At 42.4% G+C, this 17,512-nt stretch overlaps 1 protein-coding gene across 1 annotated transcript in view; it reads left to right on the top strand.

Annotated features, from left to right (window-relative positions):
• Positions 1-17,512, top strand: part of Prdm6 (PR/SET domain 6) — a 99,811-nt gene that overhangs the window by 53,424 nt on the left and 28,875 nt on the right. The window lies entirely within an intron of this gene.

The following is a 17,512-nucleotide window of genomic DNA, read 5'->3' on the forward strand; positions in this document are numbered from 1 at the left end:
GTACCCGGTTCTGGTAATGCTCCTAGGTATGGAGCGGGCCTTAAATCTTGACACAAAATGGTTTGTTACTCTTATGGTGCTTGTGCTACTATTGTACCAGTGAGCATGCCTTGCCAGGGTAGTCATTGTAGATGCCAGGGCTCAGAGCTGGTAGGATTGGTGATTCCTTTTCTCCTCCAGGACTGTATGTAGCATCATCCAGCACTATGAAAACTAGCCAGTAGGAATGAAACCTCCACCTAAAATTTCTCCTTGTTCTGTGACTCAAACATATGGTGTTTTTAGCAGTAGATTTTTGCTGTGAAGCTCTGGAGGGTAACCAAGAGCGTTAGCAATAGCCTGTAATGTCTGGAGGGCAGAGCGTCTATGGAACATCACTTGCCAACAACTCCAAAACAGATAACCCATTCCTGGCACTAGACTTTTTATGTGTTATTCTATCGTGTCTAGTAAGGGCATTGTTGCCCCACTATAGGTTAACTACATTTAAACTCTTTACTCATGTGTATGTATTATCAAATTATTAACCTTTAGGTATTCTAACTAATTTATTATAAAGTATAAGGATATAAGCCAGAAATGATGAGGAATCTTAAGTTATCAATAACAAAGTATTTAAAAATGTGTGTGTGTGTGTGTGTGTGTGTGCGTGCATTTAAGTATGTATATCCTATGCACTATGTGCATGAAGGATTCCAAGAGGGTCAAAAGAGGGCAGTAGATCTCCAGAAACTGGAGTTATAAGCAGTTGTGAGCTGCCACGTGTGTGCTGGGAACTCAACCCAGATCTACAAGAATAGTAAGTGCTCTCAACTTGAGTCATTTCTTCAGTCTCCAGAAGCAAATGACTTTAAAGATTACTAAAAGCAATTCTATTGTATTGACTAATTGTTTAAATTATACGTTTCCATTTCATTTGGAAAAAGTAGTGGCACCAGGGGTTTTCTCAAAGCTAAAGGGACTCACTAAATCCAGCAATAGATGGTGCTAAAATGTTCATAAAGCCTAAACCTTGAGCCACCCAGTGCAGTCTGGGCAACATGATTTCTACCCTAAAATACCTGCTGTATAAAATAACCATCCTGAAGATTTTGTTCCAGTTTGCATCTCTAGTGGTCCCCAAAATATAGTCAGAAATCTACTAGACAAAAGCAACATATCAAAACACAGTTGCAATCAAATATGAAATTAAAGTACAGGGGAAAAGCCTACAGGAAGCCAACGGTCTCCAAGTCCATGAGGAGGGGGGTGATGGAGGGAGGAAGGTAGAGAGGAGAGAGAGAAAGAGAGAGTTCAGAGATCAAAGGCCCTGTCCACCTATAAAAAGAATGTTCTCAAAAATACCCTGAGGATTCTATCTCATCTACAGTCTCCTTCCTATTTTTCTCTTCACTGCTCTCATTCTATTTGGAAGTGTTGGATTTGGCAGTCCTCTTTAACACCTCTCTCTCTCTCTCTCTCTCTCTCTCTCTCTCTCTCTCTCTCTCTCTGTGTGTGTGTGTGTGTGTGTGCGCACACCCCTTTTGAGAATCTAATTAAAACTGTGAACCTTCTTCCTGGAAGATTACTCATGAACATTCATCATTTTCTCAGGGTTTCAAGGTGTTTGCAGCCTTGCCCAGAGCCTCTCCATGGACCCAGTGTAAGAGATTCCATTCCATTCTTTCCTTTCAGCCCACAGATGTTTCCTGTGGAAAGAGGGAGTCTTAAGTCAGGCCTAAAGATTAGGAAACTGATTTTATAGACACATGCTAATTAAGGGGTCACTTCTTTGGGGTAGACATTGGTCATAACCTCTGCTAACTAGACGACTGGAAAACCTTGAGCCATAGCCATTGAGGTTTACAGGATCTCCTGGTTCAATTCCCAGGGAATCACACTACGTGGACTCAAATGCCTGTCCAGAAACACAGGGTGGACTCTCTGTAGAAAGCCCAGTGCCCAGTGCTGGCGGTACACTTGCCAGCCCTCGGGCCTGACTCTGTGAAAGGAGCTTTATTAACAAGGCCAAACCCAGGGCTGTTTAGAGGCCTGGGCCACTTCCATTTTTCATGGCTCTTGATATATTGAGAGATGAAAAGATGCCAAAACAGGGTTATGAAAACAGCGGTATACTTTAAATGTTTACCCTTAACAACTTAATGCCTTTAATACTAGAAACATATAATTGTGCCATTCATAAGTTAATTACAGGATTTATAAAAATGGGAATTTATGGTTCACTACAGGCAGTGTGGTCCAGTCATGGAAGCCGAGTTCAGAGTTGTACAGTGTGCATCTCTCTCTTTGAACCCTGTCTTCTGTGATTGTATGGGTAACCTCATTTGGAAATGGTTTCAAAGCTCTCACTTTAAGAGTCTTTTAGAAAGTGGTGCTAAAAGGCCCATCACCTCCCACTTGGCCCAATGTAGAGAGCTTGGAGGAGGACCTGGGGTGTCCCTTCTCTAGAAGCCCCTGCCTTCTCCCTTGCTCCTTCCCTCTTTTGCATCTTCAGCAGCACAGCTAGCGGTTGTCTCCTGGACCTTCAACAAGAAAGATCTAAGCAGCATTGCCCAGTAGGAAGGGTGCCAACAATGGCCACTGTCTTCTCTTAGTGATGGGCAGTATCAGCGCTTTGAATCTTTTAACAATTCATTGCTCCTTCTCAAGCTTCACTTAAAATTCCAAATGAGAATATTTGCTTCAGGAGTAGATCTTTGATCTGCATTCACCGTTGGAGTAAACCATACCTACCAGGGTCCTAATGAGTGGAAGTGTGGGGGTGCAAAAGAGAGCCAAAAGCTGGAAAGCCATCAAAAGAGAAGACTAGGGATGCTAACAGCAGTCCTGAGCAAGGAGCAGTTTGGGACCCCTAGGGAAGGATGAATAGATGTTGGGAGAGGGGCAGCATCCACCTTACCATGAGCAGTGTCTGGACTCTATGAATTGAAATCAACATTTAGACCCTTTGCTCAGCCCAACTTGCAAAAACTCATGAAGGCTTTTAAAGGACATACTAATTTTAGTCAGTGAGACAAAACACATTTTAAAAGAACAATTATTGTTTCCTTTGACATTTTTCTGATTGGATATTCATCTTAATAATGTTGGTCTACTCAAAGATTAGAAAGAACTGGTTTAGTGTTTAGCATTCGAATCATTATAGGGGATTTCATTTGTACTCACCTGACTGTCATCTACCCAGTTACCCATCAAAGCATCCATCCATGGACCCATCCACCCACCCTGTCTCCCTCCCTCCCACCCACCCACTCTCCCATCCATCCCACTCTCCCATCCATCCCTCCATATATCTAATCAACCAAGCAACCAACCAATCAACCAAACAAATAGCCAGCCAGCCAGCCAGCCAGCCAGCCAACTAACCAACCAACCAACTAAACATCCAACCAATCAACCAAACAGTTTTTTCTGAACATCAGGCATCCCATTGTTCTGAACACTATAGGTCACAAACAGATTTTACTTATTTCTCATTGATGTGATATTCTGGCAAATTTTTATCAAATTTGTGTTTAATGCTACCTTAATGGTTTAGATGGATTTAAATAACTAGCATTCTCTCTCTCTTTAAGTACTGATGTTCCTTTTTCAAAATTACCTATGAACCCATTCTGCAAAGATTAGATGGGAAAGTCTACAGATGGGGTACCATAAGAAATAAATGTCTTGATTTGTATCACCTATACCTCTTTCCTATTATACTTGAGGGTAGAAGTTGAACCTATGTTTTTAATATCTTACCTCAAATATAGCAATTTGCACATGGCAGCTATTAACCAAATGTCTGTTCAAAGAATTCTAACTGGGAAGTGAATGATCTAGATCTGAGACCCACCATTAGTACTATCTTCTACTGTCTTTGGTACTTGGTCTTCTGGATCTTGACAGGACAAGATGAGTGGCCTCAGCCCTTACTGTAACACTGGCCTCCTAAGTCAGAGATTGGTGGCCTATGGTGTTTGTTTAGATGGTCTGTGCACTATACACCTTCAAGGACAAGAGCTCATTACTCAAGCCACTGCATTACACTCACAAGTCTCCTCCTGTTCCTCTATGAGGCTAACTGGGAACCCCATTAAGTTTTACCTGAGAACAGCTATCTCAATGTGGCAGTAACCTCAAGAGATATTCCTTGGGGACCATGGCTGCTCTAGAGCAGCCCAGGACTCTCTTAACTTTGAGTGCACTGACTCCAAGAGTCGGCTTAAAGTCTGCCATTGTCCTATGATCCAAAGCAGGATGGTGTCCAGTGAGAACTGAAGGCATGCTGCACACTGGCAATTTCCCTTCCATTACTTATGGTCTGAAAATAGTATTTTTTTTCCTCCTCAGACAGTCACCTTCCCCTAATAAAGTGAGTCTGACAATTATACTTTATTGGTGTGGTTACAAAAAGAATGTTGTAGACTTAGAAAAAATATAATAATTTAAAGACTGACACATTTCAGCAAAGAAATACAGTAGTGGGCTGCTTTGAAAAGAAATGAAACCATTATTTCACTGGGATAAACACTCTGAGTCATCGAAGAATTCTTACAAAAAAAGGACAGTTGAGCTTTAGGGCAAGGTGTGTGTGTGTGTGTGTGTGTGTGTGTGTGTGTGTGTGTGTGTGTGTTCGCGTGTGCGTGCATACACATGTTTACAGATAGAAAGGTGGTCCCTCCAACTTATTTATTTTTGAGACAGGGGCTTTCTATGTAGTCCTGGCTATCCTGGAACTTGCCATGTAGACCAGGCTGACCTTGAACTCAGAGATCAGCCTGCCTTTGCTTCCTGGGTGCGGGTATGAAAGGTGTGTGCCACTCATTGGCCTTCCTCTGACTTTTGATAAACTGTCCCTTTGCTAACCTCCCTACTCTGGGCTTTGTATACATGCGTGCTGCAGCCATTTGTAGTACACTTTGGCCCAAGGCACTTCTTGGAAACCTTATCCCTTAGTACTTACATTAAAATGTTTATTCCTTAGTAGCCACTGTGCTAACACTGTAAAACCAGTAACAGTTTCACCAAGCTCTAGATGCCATGTTCCTACTAGGACACCTGAGCCAAATGTTTCTGCTGCCGCAGTGAAGGATTCAGCAGTACTCCACAAGACATTGTCTGAGTCAGACAGGGATTCCAGAGGGCGTTGTCATCACGGCACTGCCTTCTACGAATTACCATCCACACATTACCATAGGACAGTGCTCCTCTAGTCCCTCACCCCAACCGTAAAACTATTTTCATTGCCACTTCATTACTGCCACTTCATTACTGCAATTTTGTTACTGGGATGAATCATAATATAAACATCCGTGTTTTCTGGTTACCTTAGGCGACCCCTGTGAAACTGTCACTTCACCCCCAAAAGGGTTGAGACCCACAGGTTGAAAACCACTGCCTTAATGTATCAAGGCCAGAACTGTTTGGCTCATTGTTAGGTGTAATGTGAAAATATCATCAGTTCACACTGGTATCAGCTGTGGGGTCGCTTTAACAAAATAACAAGCCCCTTTCCTGTTTGGAGAAGGTCTGGCCTTTGTATTTTGCCAAGTGTGGAAGAATGTAGAATCAAATTTCCTCCAGAGTTTAGTTTCCAAAATTCATATTCTCTCCCATATAACACATTTTTTGTTGTTTATTTGTTTATTGTTTCAAAAATCCAACACACACACACACACACACACACACACACACACACACACACACACAGAGCTCTCCCTACCTGCCAGTCCCAGACAGAGATCAGCCACAGGCTGGGATTCCCAGATTCCCTGGTACCGAGTGCTGTGTTGTTTAGAAGATCTTCTCCCATTTCAGCCAGAATACACAGGAGAGACAGGAGACAGCCAGACTAGAATGGGTGAGCTGATGGGGTTGGGGTATGTTATTCTGATCTCCATATAGGAGAGGATTGTCCTTCACAAAAGGTAAATGCTGTTCTTTGCAGTGGTGGATGGTAAGATCCTGGATGCTGCTCAGTGGACTGAAGATAAAGAGTTCCTTGGTGGCTTACAGTTAAGTGCTCACTCTAGCTTCCATGAGATTTTGCATCCACACAGAGGCCTTAAAGGTGAATGGATGGCACTTAAAACCATGGACTCAGTCTCTTCTAGGATCCAAGTTAATTTCATTTGTAAATATATTTAGTGGAGGTCAAGACTGATTGGCTGTTTTGATGAAGACAAGTTTAAAATAAATGCTGGATTTAAGCAAGTTTTAGATGGGTGGTGCGTTATTGCAAAAATTGTATATTTGTGATTTTACAATTAACACTAATACTATAAGAGAGAAGGAAAAGAGGAGAGGAGAGGGAAGAGAGGAGAGGAAAGCAGAGGGGGGGGGGGAAGAAGGTAAGGGAAGTTGCTGCATGCAAATATTTCCAAGGTGGTTTTCAGTAGTGTACGATTACCAGTATTTTCCCCTTTAGTGCTGGTGCTCTGTGGACCCTGGCCATGGCTGCGCACAAAGGATATTACTGCTGTAGTGCAGATCGGGAAAAGATAGGTTTGCAGTAGAGCTTGAGGATGGCACCAAGCCAGTGCCCTGAAAAATGGCAAACATGTCACAGCTAACAGCTGGATGCAGAAATATTTCTCTTTAATTTGGATGGATAAAATTTTTTTTCACAGCAGGGCACTCTCGAAAGAGTACAACATCAAAGAGGGAGGGTCTGCCCAGTCAGACAGCAGCTGGCTCCAGGACGGAGCCGAATGAATGAACTGTCAGGGCTTTTCCAGCGTGCATGCTTCTGCCAAGCGAGAAGTTAAAGGTTCAGTGGCTTGTTCAAATCACAGACAAAGTCCTGATAATGGCAGCCGATCCCCCAAAGCCCTGCTCTGATCAGCAGACAGGGATGTCTGAGGAAGACTGTAGATTGATGGGTGGCAGGCTACCACTGTCCTCGGAGATAAGTGGGAATCGCCAAATGCTGGAGGTTCTCAGGCGATCCCTAGTGCCCTGTCCTAATCCTCAGAATCACCATCTCCTCTGCTAAGTGACACTTAGCAGCAACTGACCCCATATTGTGACCAAAATACCCACTTCCATCTCCTCTCACAGCCGGGTCTCTGATGAAGGCTTTGCCGGTGCCACCACCGGTGTTTTACAGTTCATCGACACTTTTCAACTGTTTTTCTGATTACCATATTTCAGTCTTGACTTATATGTTAGTATTATCTGCAAACTCAACATAAACCTGTAATGATTTTCTAATATTTCTGGGATGTGATGAATGTGGATTGACAAAGTACAGTATATAGCTTTCTCCCGGCATTACTGAAAATACAGCCACTGTGTGTATAATCATTACTCATTTACTTTATGGGGGCATTTATTACTTGACCTTTGAAGTCTTGTCTCAAAATCTTGGCATTCCAGACATTCCAGAATATTCCAAAACAAAGCGGGGCGTGTGTTACCCATTAGAAGCAACAACAATAAAAGTCAATTGTATTGGAAGAAGTGGGGGAAATGATCATAATAAAAACACAGAATTACAAATTTGAGAAAAAAAATAAAACTGAGTACAAATCATATGAGCACACTAGCTGGTATTTAATGTAGAAGCTTGTGTTGTGGAATAGGCCTCCTTGTTCTGTTCTTTCTTTTGTTTTTTTTCCCTAATATCACTGGCCATTCTGGCACACTGCCAATAGACCAATGGAAGGAGGGTGGTTTTACACAGCACTGGGGATTTATGTCTTCATCTATTGCATGGTTTCTGGTTGTGTAAATTTTACTAACAGATTAAGTAATTTTCACTAAATTGACATTTGCTCTGAAGATAGGGATTTGTTTGATGAATGGCATTATTAATCATAGTGAACATAGTTATGACCCTCATTTGGAAAACTTTAGATGCTTTTAAAGAAAAAGCTCTGCTGTTTTCCCCTGATAGGACTAGTGGGATGTGATTTAAAAAAAAAAAAAAAAGGCAGTAACACAGTGGCCTTCTATCAACCATAAGGCTGCGGATGAGTCATGCATCTTTCTTAGCACAAGATTATTTTTCAACTTCTAAAAAAATGTTATTATTGGTATGTGTGTGTATGTGTGTGTGTGTGTACATGTGCATACTTGCATGTGTATGCACATTCACAATTGTGTGTGTATGCAGGTGTGTGCATGTCACAGAACGTGTGAAGGCCAGAGGACAACTTCCAGGATTCATTATCTCTAAAACTGAATGATATCCCCAGACCCCCTTCATAGGTGAGATGTAAGGATCAAATTAGCACAGTAGAGGGTATAGAACCTAAAATGCCATAAGATTTATGACTTGTGACTGACTGTGTTCCTCTTCCTCTGTGTGGAGGGGAAGGAGTCTTCTCTCATTTCTGATGAGAGTGTTGACTTTCCTTATCTGGAATGTGTGGAGCCAGAAGTTGTTGAGATCTCAGGCTCTTTTGGATTTGGGAATCATTACATAGGTTTCCTCTTGGAGCATCCCTAACCCAACACCCACAATTTAAAATACTCTGAAATCTGTTAACAATTTTGAAGTGTTCACACAATATTAAACACTTTCATATTTTGGGACTGTTCTGGAGTTTTAATTTTCAGGTGATGGGTGTTCAATCTCAGACTCTGTAACCTGTCTTCCTATGCTTTGATCTGGCTCAATTGCAGAGAGGGCTCAGTAGTTAAGACTGCTTAACACACAAACATGAGGACCACAGTTTGAATCCCAGCACCCATGTTATAAGCTGTGACTAGACTCAGTGGTCCTGCGGTTACCTGGAACCCCAGAAATGATGGGCAAAGATCAGACTCATTTGGACTTTCTGACTTCCTGTCTAGCCAAAACAGTATGAGTTGCGGGTTCAGGGAGAGACTCTTTCTCAAAGCATAAGACTGAAAGTAGTAAGGAGGGTATCTAGTAACTGCCCTTGGCCCCCAGTCCACACATTCCCTCACACTTGAGTGCATATACTTCCCCCATATACAAATGGGAAGGACCGGGGAGGGAAATCATGAACAAACACACCAGAGATTAGGAGCCACACTTGGTATCTTCCTTAGAGTGGAGAACTACGACAAATCCTTGTGTATTTGAGGCTCTGAGCTAGAACGAACTTATACATGTCCCTGCTCCCAGATATGTTTGATCATACAGACTGCTGCTTGAATAGGGTGAGTTCATGGAAATATAAAATACTACTCAGGGGCTTTCTGTGATCAATATATCAGTGATCAGTTATCCTGCCTTGAAGCTGATGTATTGGGAGGGAGATATTGGACTCCCAAAGCTACCACTAATTAAAACATTTGTGATCAATACCTGTTAGTTTCAAATATATCCCAAGAATGTTCTTAAAGATGTGGGTGTCTGTGAATGGCAAGGGATCCTGTCAAGCTTAAAATAATTAAATTTAGGAATACAAACTACAGGCCTGGAGACAAATTTGTGTACTCTTTTCTAGACTGTAGTTACTTTAGTGTAGCAATTTTCCTTTGTCATATGTACTTTTATATCTTACGTTGAAAATTGTTAAGTATGGGTATCATCATGTCTACAAGTATTATCTGTGTACCATGTGCATGCAATGCCCTCAGAGACCAGAAGAGGGCATCAGATTCCCTGGGCCTGGAATTAAAGACAGTTGTGAACTACCATGAGGGTACTGGGAATGGAAACTGTGTCCTGCAAATACCAGCTAGTGCTCTTAACTGCTGAGCCATCTCTCCAGCCTCCTAAACCTTTTAAACAGTCTCACCTGAAAGATAACATATAAATATCTGACTTTTACAACCCATTTGATACCCTAAGTCATCTCCTCATACTTCTTTAGTATGTGAAAAAGTGTGTATGGTTAAAATTTTAAAACCATGAAATACATGTATACCTTTAATGAGCGTATGGTCTGGTCATCTTAGGAGTAATGTATTTGTATGTGCCAATATAGATATTGCCTTAACTGTTTTTTAACCCAAGCCCTCACACATGCTAGACCAGCATTCTACCACTGAGGTAGACACCAGCCTGCTATATTATGACTGCTACTCACTAGCAGGCCACTAAATTTTGCCTGGGAAGACATTTCCCAATAATTATAATGCTGGTCTAAGGATAACTAATGTTCCCTGAGCAGTACCTGGGTGCTAAGCCTTTACACATACTTCATTTGATTTTCATCTGCGTCTTTAAAGTGGGGACATTATTAGCACTCTGCATCCCAGTTCTCAGTTTTGTTGAGGTTGAACATCTGCCCGATGTCACATCATGATGGGGCCATGACTGTCACTCACATTGAGATTGACACCCTAGGCACACCCCTGTGATCACCCCTAACTACACAGACTCATATAATATATATATATATTTCCCCCTGCAATATGTAAGAGTTCCTCTGCCAACTGTATGTTGAAAGTAAAACCTACTTTTCAGTAAAGGTATCTTGGTGACCTAACTTCACGATCAAAACAACCAAGTCTGTTGTTCTTTTGACAACCGGTGGAACTCAGAGCACACATTTTTATCTGTCTTGGCAAATCATATGCTTTTCAAGTTTTTAAGCTAAAACTCTAATTTTCAAACTTTACAGAAAGATGGAGAAGTGTAAAAACACAAAACACGGTGTGAGGATGGACAGAAGAAATCTTAGGGACACTCCCTAGCCCCACACACTTTTCGTTCTCTGGACTGTCCATCAGCTGTGAAGAGATTGATAACAAATGCTCGATCACTCACTCGCTCGCTCGCTCACAGGTGTCCCTGGAGCCTCCCCACCCCCTTCTCCTGTCTCTAATCACCACAGGAAATTCACCTGTAGTTCACAGAGTCAGAGACACTGTCTTCAAGGAGATGGCCATTAGCTTCAGGGCCCAAAGAGTTCCAGTCAGTTTCTTTGTATTTAGTAACAATTTCTTCCGAGCCCTTGAATAAGATCCCTGACCTTCATGAAGCTGTACATTCCGTCAGCTAGGAGACAGGCTTGTGTTGGATGCTTGTGTATAAAATATGTTCCTTCACCTCAGCTGCTTGGGGAAAGCTGAGGCTCAAGGCAACAACCAAATGCCAGGGCCTCCTCAGGGCAGGGATGGGACAAGGTTGGGGACTAGGAAATAGAGTTGAGAAAGTCTCTCCACTTGGTGAAAACTGGTTAATCCCACTGTCCAATCCCAGAGACTACCTTTATTCCTTATTTGGACAAAACACCGGCACTGGGGTATTGAGAGGAGCGAATTCACATCTAGTTATAATTCAGGCTGCTTTAATTCAAAGCTGCTGGGCCTCTTCAGTGTACTCTCAGAATTAACAGAGGAGGCAGCCTCCACGAGGGGAGGTAGAGAATTGTCAGGTGATCTGCCCCAGTCCTCACACAGTTGACTGCTTAAGTCACTAGTTTTTGGGACTTTCCTTTTTGAGTCAGCTGAGCATGTTGGGACAGATGGGCACTGAGTTTCCTGGGCTCTAGATTTAGCATTTTAAGAACTCTTTTAAGAGTTTTAGTAGAATTGCTTAATCTTCCTGGAGGCCCCGTCTTCCACAGGAAATGGCCTCCTTGTGGTTTTCCATAAGTGTTGCACTCCCAACCCCCAGTCAATGCAGGACTCCTCCAGAGGATGCCCCAGGACCTCCCAGGGACCAGGGCCGTTGCCCCACTAAGATGTCTTCTTCAGCCAGGGCAGTGCTGTTTTTAACATTTATCTGGACCTTCCTTCCTTCCTCCCTCCTTTCCTTCCTCCCTCCCTTCTTCCCTCCCTTCTTCCCTTCCTCCTTTTCCTTTCCTCCCTTCCTCCCTTCCGATCTCACTGTGTAGCTCAGCTGACCCTGCAGTGCGCCTGCCTCCATCTTCCAAGTGCTATGATTGCAGGCTCACACTAACCTCAGTGCTCTGCTCAAGACTTCATTGAGTTAAATACAAGGGATTCTTCACTTAAAGAGATACTTAAAACCTGTGCTCATAAAACACATGTGCATGGATGCGTGCATTTTTTTGAGCTGTTACTTCGAGGTTCTGGTAAAGTGGGGGCACAGATTTCCCAGTAGCTGTGGTTGCCAGTGAGTGCTAATGGAGGCCAAACAGGTAGGTAAGTTACTGGGAGCACTGGTGAAGTCAGTGTCCCATGAGCCAGTAAGAGGTGCTAGGGATTGGGAAGTCTGGAGGGGGGACACTTTTCCTCAGCAAGATTGGGGGCCTTCCTTTGCGATTTTCCAAGAGAAGTTGAAAATCAAATTAGGCCACATTTTTAAAAAAAATTTTTAAACACTTGGCAAGCAAAATGAAGTTGTGAGTGGCTCATTGCTTTACCCTGTTCATTCTGATTCCTATCAGCCATAAGGTGGTGTCTTCCTATTAATGATAAAATGGATCCATTGCTGGCTTGTCAGGCCCCTACGCTCATTGTTGTAGTTAACACAGCTGGTGGCATTCTCAAGTGGCTAAGCTGGAGTCAAGCTACTGTTACCAGCAATCATTACAGTCCAACACTGGCGTACATCTTACTGCTTCTCTTTTCGCTTGGAGTTTTGTTCTAGGAAAGCATAAGCGTGGAAGAGAAAGGCACTTCAGATGCCAGGAAGGTGCCTCCATGCCTTTCTTGTAGAGGTTTTCAGTCAATGCCACAACATGGTTTGGAGTGAAGGAACTTGTGTGATCTTTACTGTAGCCAATGCATGGTATTACAGCTGGTGTTGTGGAACTGAAAGCTTAAAATCCCCATTAAGAGTAAGAATTAGCTCTCCCGTTACTTATCTTGCTACTCCTGTTCATAGACGATAGGAGAGATGCGTGAACCAGAAGCAATAATTTTAAAGTAGCAGCAGCAATCACAAAGGAAATCAGAGCTGATAATTTAGAGATCCGTATTACAGGCATCTTCCCAGGAGGGTGCACTGATGAACTTCTAACCTTCAGCAACAGGTGGCCCCTTTGTCTTAACACCACCACCATCACCACACACACACACACACACACACACACACACAAGTTGAAAGCACAAAGGAACAGGCTTCTATGTCCTATTTATACTTTTCTTTCTTTGATCAGAAAGCAAAGTAGAATCTTGGGTTGGAGCTGAGTGGGAGAGTCAGTCTCAGCACATGGGAGGAGTCCTTGGCTTTAATCTCTAGGGTGAACACGGAAAAGGGGGAAAGGAAAAAGAGTCACCGTGCATATATCCACTTGTATAGCAAAACACTGACCAGGACTCAACACCTGGCCGTATTTGTGTCAGAAATAAATCTTTAAAGTGTAATGCTATTGTTTCCCTCCAGTGTTTTAGCTTCTGAAGGCCCCTCTCTGAGGAGTGTGCCAGGGATACTTCTCACACAGCGCTTCAGAGCTGGCTGTGTCTATTTACATATGCTTCCTATACATTACAGTAATACACATAACATACACTACTTACAGAGTTACTTTGTATGTTGTAACAACTGCTAGCATAATGGCTTGCAACTGGCTTTTTCTCAGTCAACATTATGTCTCCTAATACAAACAGATATAATTCATTAATTTTAAATGTATTAAACAAATGCTTTTTGAGTGGATAAGACAACTTATTCTTTCAATGATAAGATATTTCCATTATTTATAATTCTTTTTAAAATGTACTTATTTTTATTTTATGTACATTGGTGTTTTGCCATAGGTTTCGGATCCCCTGGAACTGGAATTACAAACAGTTGTGAGCTGCCATGTGGATGCTGGGAATTGAACCTAGGTCCTCTAGAAGAACAGTCAGTGCTCTTACTCACAGAGTCATCTCTCCAGCCCCCTCTAATTCTTTGCTGTTCCAAACAGTTCATCAGTGAATGCCTTTGAAACCATCTCCCAAATTCAGTAGAATTTCACTGGGGTAATTCCCTAGATAAGAAATTGCTAAACCACGTGAAATAACCATTTTCCAATTTATTGAGATATTGTCAAAATGTCCTCCAATGTGGCAGTGTTGTAGTCCACTTCACTTTGGCAATAGGGGAACTGGCTTTTACCTAACAGATACTAAATGACCCATTCTGCAGCTCAGAGTCTCCATTACAGAATTCACCCCCACCCATCTCTAGCCAGGTGTCCTGTGATTCTTCTCATGCAGTTCTCCTACCTTGAGAGTTGTTTGCTTCACTTTAGAAAAGACTAGAGAAAATATTAAAATGCCTTTCATTTTCATTCAGCATAAAGGGCACCATTTCTGGCAAAATTGTGCTGCGGTAGGTGTTTTTGCGGGATGAATCTTTTTCCTAATCTAAAGTTAACACTCAAGCTTTTACACTTGAGTGTTATTCATCCAATTGAATGAATAAACAACTTCTGACCTTTCCAACATTTTCACAAGTCCTAGGGGAGTTATCTAAACACTTTGAGCATTTAAAAAATTTCCCCTGCTTATTTAAAAATCTTTTGAAAGATAGATAATAAGAACCAGTAATTCTAGGTCTTGGCATAGTTCATCGCCCAGATTCCTTGTGTTTGAGATGTTCCTATCAGGTATCCAACTTACAATTTCATGTTAATGTCCCACAAACATGGGTGTCAGTTCAACCTCTGAGAACAACTTCCTGTACTTGTAGCTGTAGCTGCTTCTCTGGGCTGTCGAAGTTGATGCATGTCATTTGGAGTTCCCTTTAGCTTCTTTCTGCCTAGAAGAGGATGGCTCCAGTCTGGGAGAAAAGCTACATACAAATGTTGTTTCTTAACCAAGCTCTTAACTGTTAACAAAGCTAACTTCCCATAGTGAATAACAAAGTGCATATTTGTTGCTACATCTCTTGGAGAAGTCATTAGTTTCTGTTTGACACTCAACATTTGCACATCCCTCTTGCCATTTTATGTTCTTTGTGCCAAAGAAAGAACATAGGCATCAAAAATTTCTGGCTCATTTTGGCTCTTGCAAGAAAGGCTGCATTTAAATGTTGGCTCTTAACAGAGCAGATCACAGAGAGCTCCGGGCTGTCTTGAGACAAATGCAAAAGCCACAGATGCTGGTCATATCAGTGTAGTAAGACCCTTTGAGGAACCCCACATGTGTTGTACAACCAGAGATGTATGCCATTGGTGAAGGTTTCCCTCTGCCCCCAAGGTGTTGTGCGTGAAGGTATAGTTAGACCTGTATTGTAAGGATTACACTAGCAACAGTTTAGATAATGCTTTGGAGATCCTGTAAGGAAGATGGGTCAAGGGGCTCTTGCCCCATTTCCAGTGGGAAAGGAAGTTGGCTAGGGTGCTAACAGTGGAGAGGGAGAGTTGAATGTACCTGAGAGCCATTAGGAAGGAGATGTGTGTGTGGGTCTGGTGGTAGCTGTGCTTCGAAGCCTGTGAGCAGACTCAAGGTCAGATGTGTATTTTCAATCCTAAGCATGCAGTTAGGAGACTGAAGAAAGTATACAGCATCACCACACTTTTATGTGAAATATTGCAATCAGGATTGGCCAAAGACTGGAAGACCTGACTTAGTGCCACATGCTGCTCTACCTACAGGGTTAGTGTCCCTTGCTGCTGAGGATCCTGGCTGGGAGCAGTGAATAGAACTGCTGTGCATACTTCTTAGGGTGTTTTGTAGAGATTATTGCCAGTAGCTTTTATGCAAGATGTCTTTGTAGGAAAAAAATTTCACCAAAATTTTTATTCCACTAATTATCAATAGTGGTGTTGAGGTGCAGGATAGAATTGTTCAATCTCTCTGGCTGGTGACACTGGTGACAGCAGTGTTAGGGGTGAGTTTTTTTTTTTTTTTTGGAATGTTGCTTGATTGACTTTTTTTTAAGGAAAAAATAACAAAAACATGATACAACAACAAAAAATGATTAGTGTAATGTAATCTAAACATGATATCTGCCTTTAGCTTGCTGCTCAGCAGATGCACCTACTATGTAACATGTTTCCATTTTCTGTTGTTTTCCCAAAGCAAGGCATTGGAAGAAGTATTTTCCTTCCTTTCAGCTTGAGTTGATTATCAGCTGTGATCGTCCTGGTATAGCGATCAAGTCCTAAATTCTCAGATCATTGCGGTTTATTGGATTAATGTCTGTGTTTTATGGGGGGGCAGTGGAGAGGTTGGGGGAGGAGACAGAATATTAGGAAGGGCAGGGAGAGTATTCATTTGCTTTAAAAATAATGGGTAGATGTAAACGAGAAACTCTCACATGTAACTCAGGGTCCTCCAGAATAGAAATACTCATCTGAATTAGCATGAATGGCCACACAATGAAGTTTCCTCTGGAAGATTTATTCTGAGTGTTTACTTGGAGAAGAAAAGTGGGAGGGCTCAGAAAAAGAGGTGTGGTTTCTCAGGATGCTCTGGGAAACCTCTCTGTCGCTCCCAGGAGACTGTACTGACTCTATTCAAAATATACTTAACTTTCCCAGGGTCCTTCTAAGGCCTGTAGTCCTAAGAAACTATTTGTATGTATGTGAATGTATATGTATGCATACGTGCAAGTGTGTGTGTGTGTTCACTTGTCTGTGAGTATATATGCAGGTGGAAGCCAGAGGTTAACCTCAGAGCCATCTACCTTGTTTGGTGACACTGGGTCTCTTACTGGGACCTGGAACTCATCATATGGCAGGCTGATAGGCCATCAGGCCCCGGGGATATGCCTGTCTCTGTCCACAGTGGTGTAGGATTATAAGCTTTCAAGACCACATCCAGCTTTTTGTGTGGGTGCTGGAATTTAACTCAGGTCCTCACATTTTTGCAGGAAGCACATTACCTCCCTAGACCCCTAAGAAACTATTGAACTACCTTGTGCTTCTGGAGGCCTCAGTCTCAGGAAACCTTAGAGGATCCCTATTTATCGGATATGTGACTGCCTCATCTCCTGCTCCTGGAAATCATGCTTCACAAAGTTCCTGGAACCAAAGTGGTTTCTGGGGGAGCTCCAGTGACCCTACTTTCAGCACTCAACGTGTGTCTAATCAAGTTGCTCGAATAAGGACTTTTTTTTTGGGGGGGGGGTGTCCTGTGCTTATTGACTGGTTTGAAGTGGGTTTCATTTTCTTTTTCTTATCTTGAGGAATCTGCTAGGGTTGACCCAAGGCAATGATGATGAAAATGACCTTGGCTGAAACATGTAAACTTCATATGAGACAGCTGTTTTCCTCTTCCCCTTTCTGGGGATGTTTCAGGATGACCCGTCCTTAGAGGGTTTCAAAGACCTACATTTCCTGTAAGGGGACAGTCCTTTATCTCATCCCAGAGTCTGTTTGTACCAGTTCTCTACAGTTCTACAACTTCCCAGCTGCCTTTTGCTTGTGGTCGCCCCTCTCAGTGGATGGACAGTGACTGCCTTCCTCGGATGCTTTGGAATACTTGCATGATGGAGACCTAGGGCCTTTATGTGCTTGTTCCAATCATGTCAGCATGGCCTCTCTTTTCAGCTTGCTTTGTTTATCCAGCAGCTCATTATTTAAGACTAGCCTGTCAAAATCGGTTAAATATTCTTTGGGAAATATGGTCACATCCTTGAGATACCACAACTCTGTTTAATACAGAGAAGATTGGCTTGATAAGAGAAACGTGATCGACTCCTCGCCAAAGCATATTTTCCTGTTACCCTGACTGAGTTTCCATGGCCATCAATAGGCAC

Source organism: Phodopus roborovskii, unplaced genomic scaffold (genome assembly GCF_943737965.1).
Source record: "Phodopus roborovskii unplaced genomic scaffold, PHOROB, whole genome shotgun sequence".
NCBI classification, from domain to species: Eukaryota; Metazoa; Chordata; class Mammalia; order Rodentia; family Cricetidae; genus Phodopus; species Phodopus roborovskii.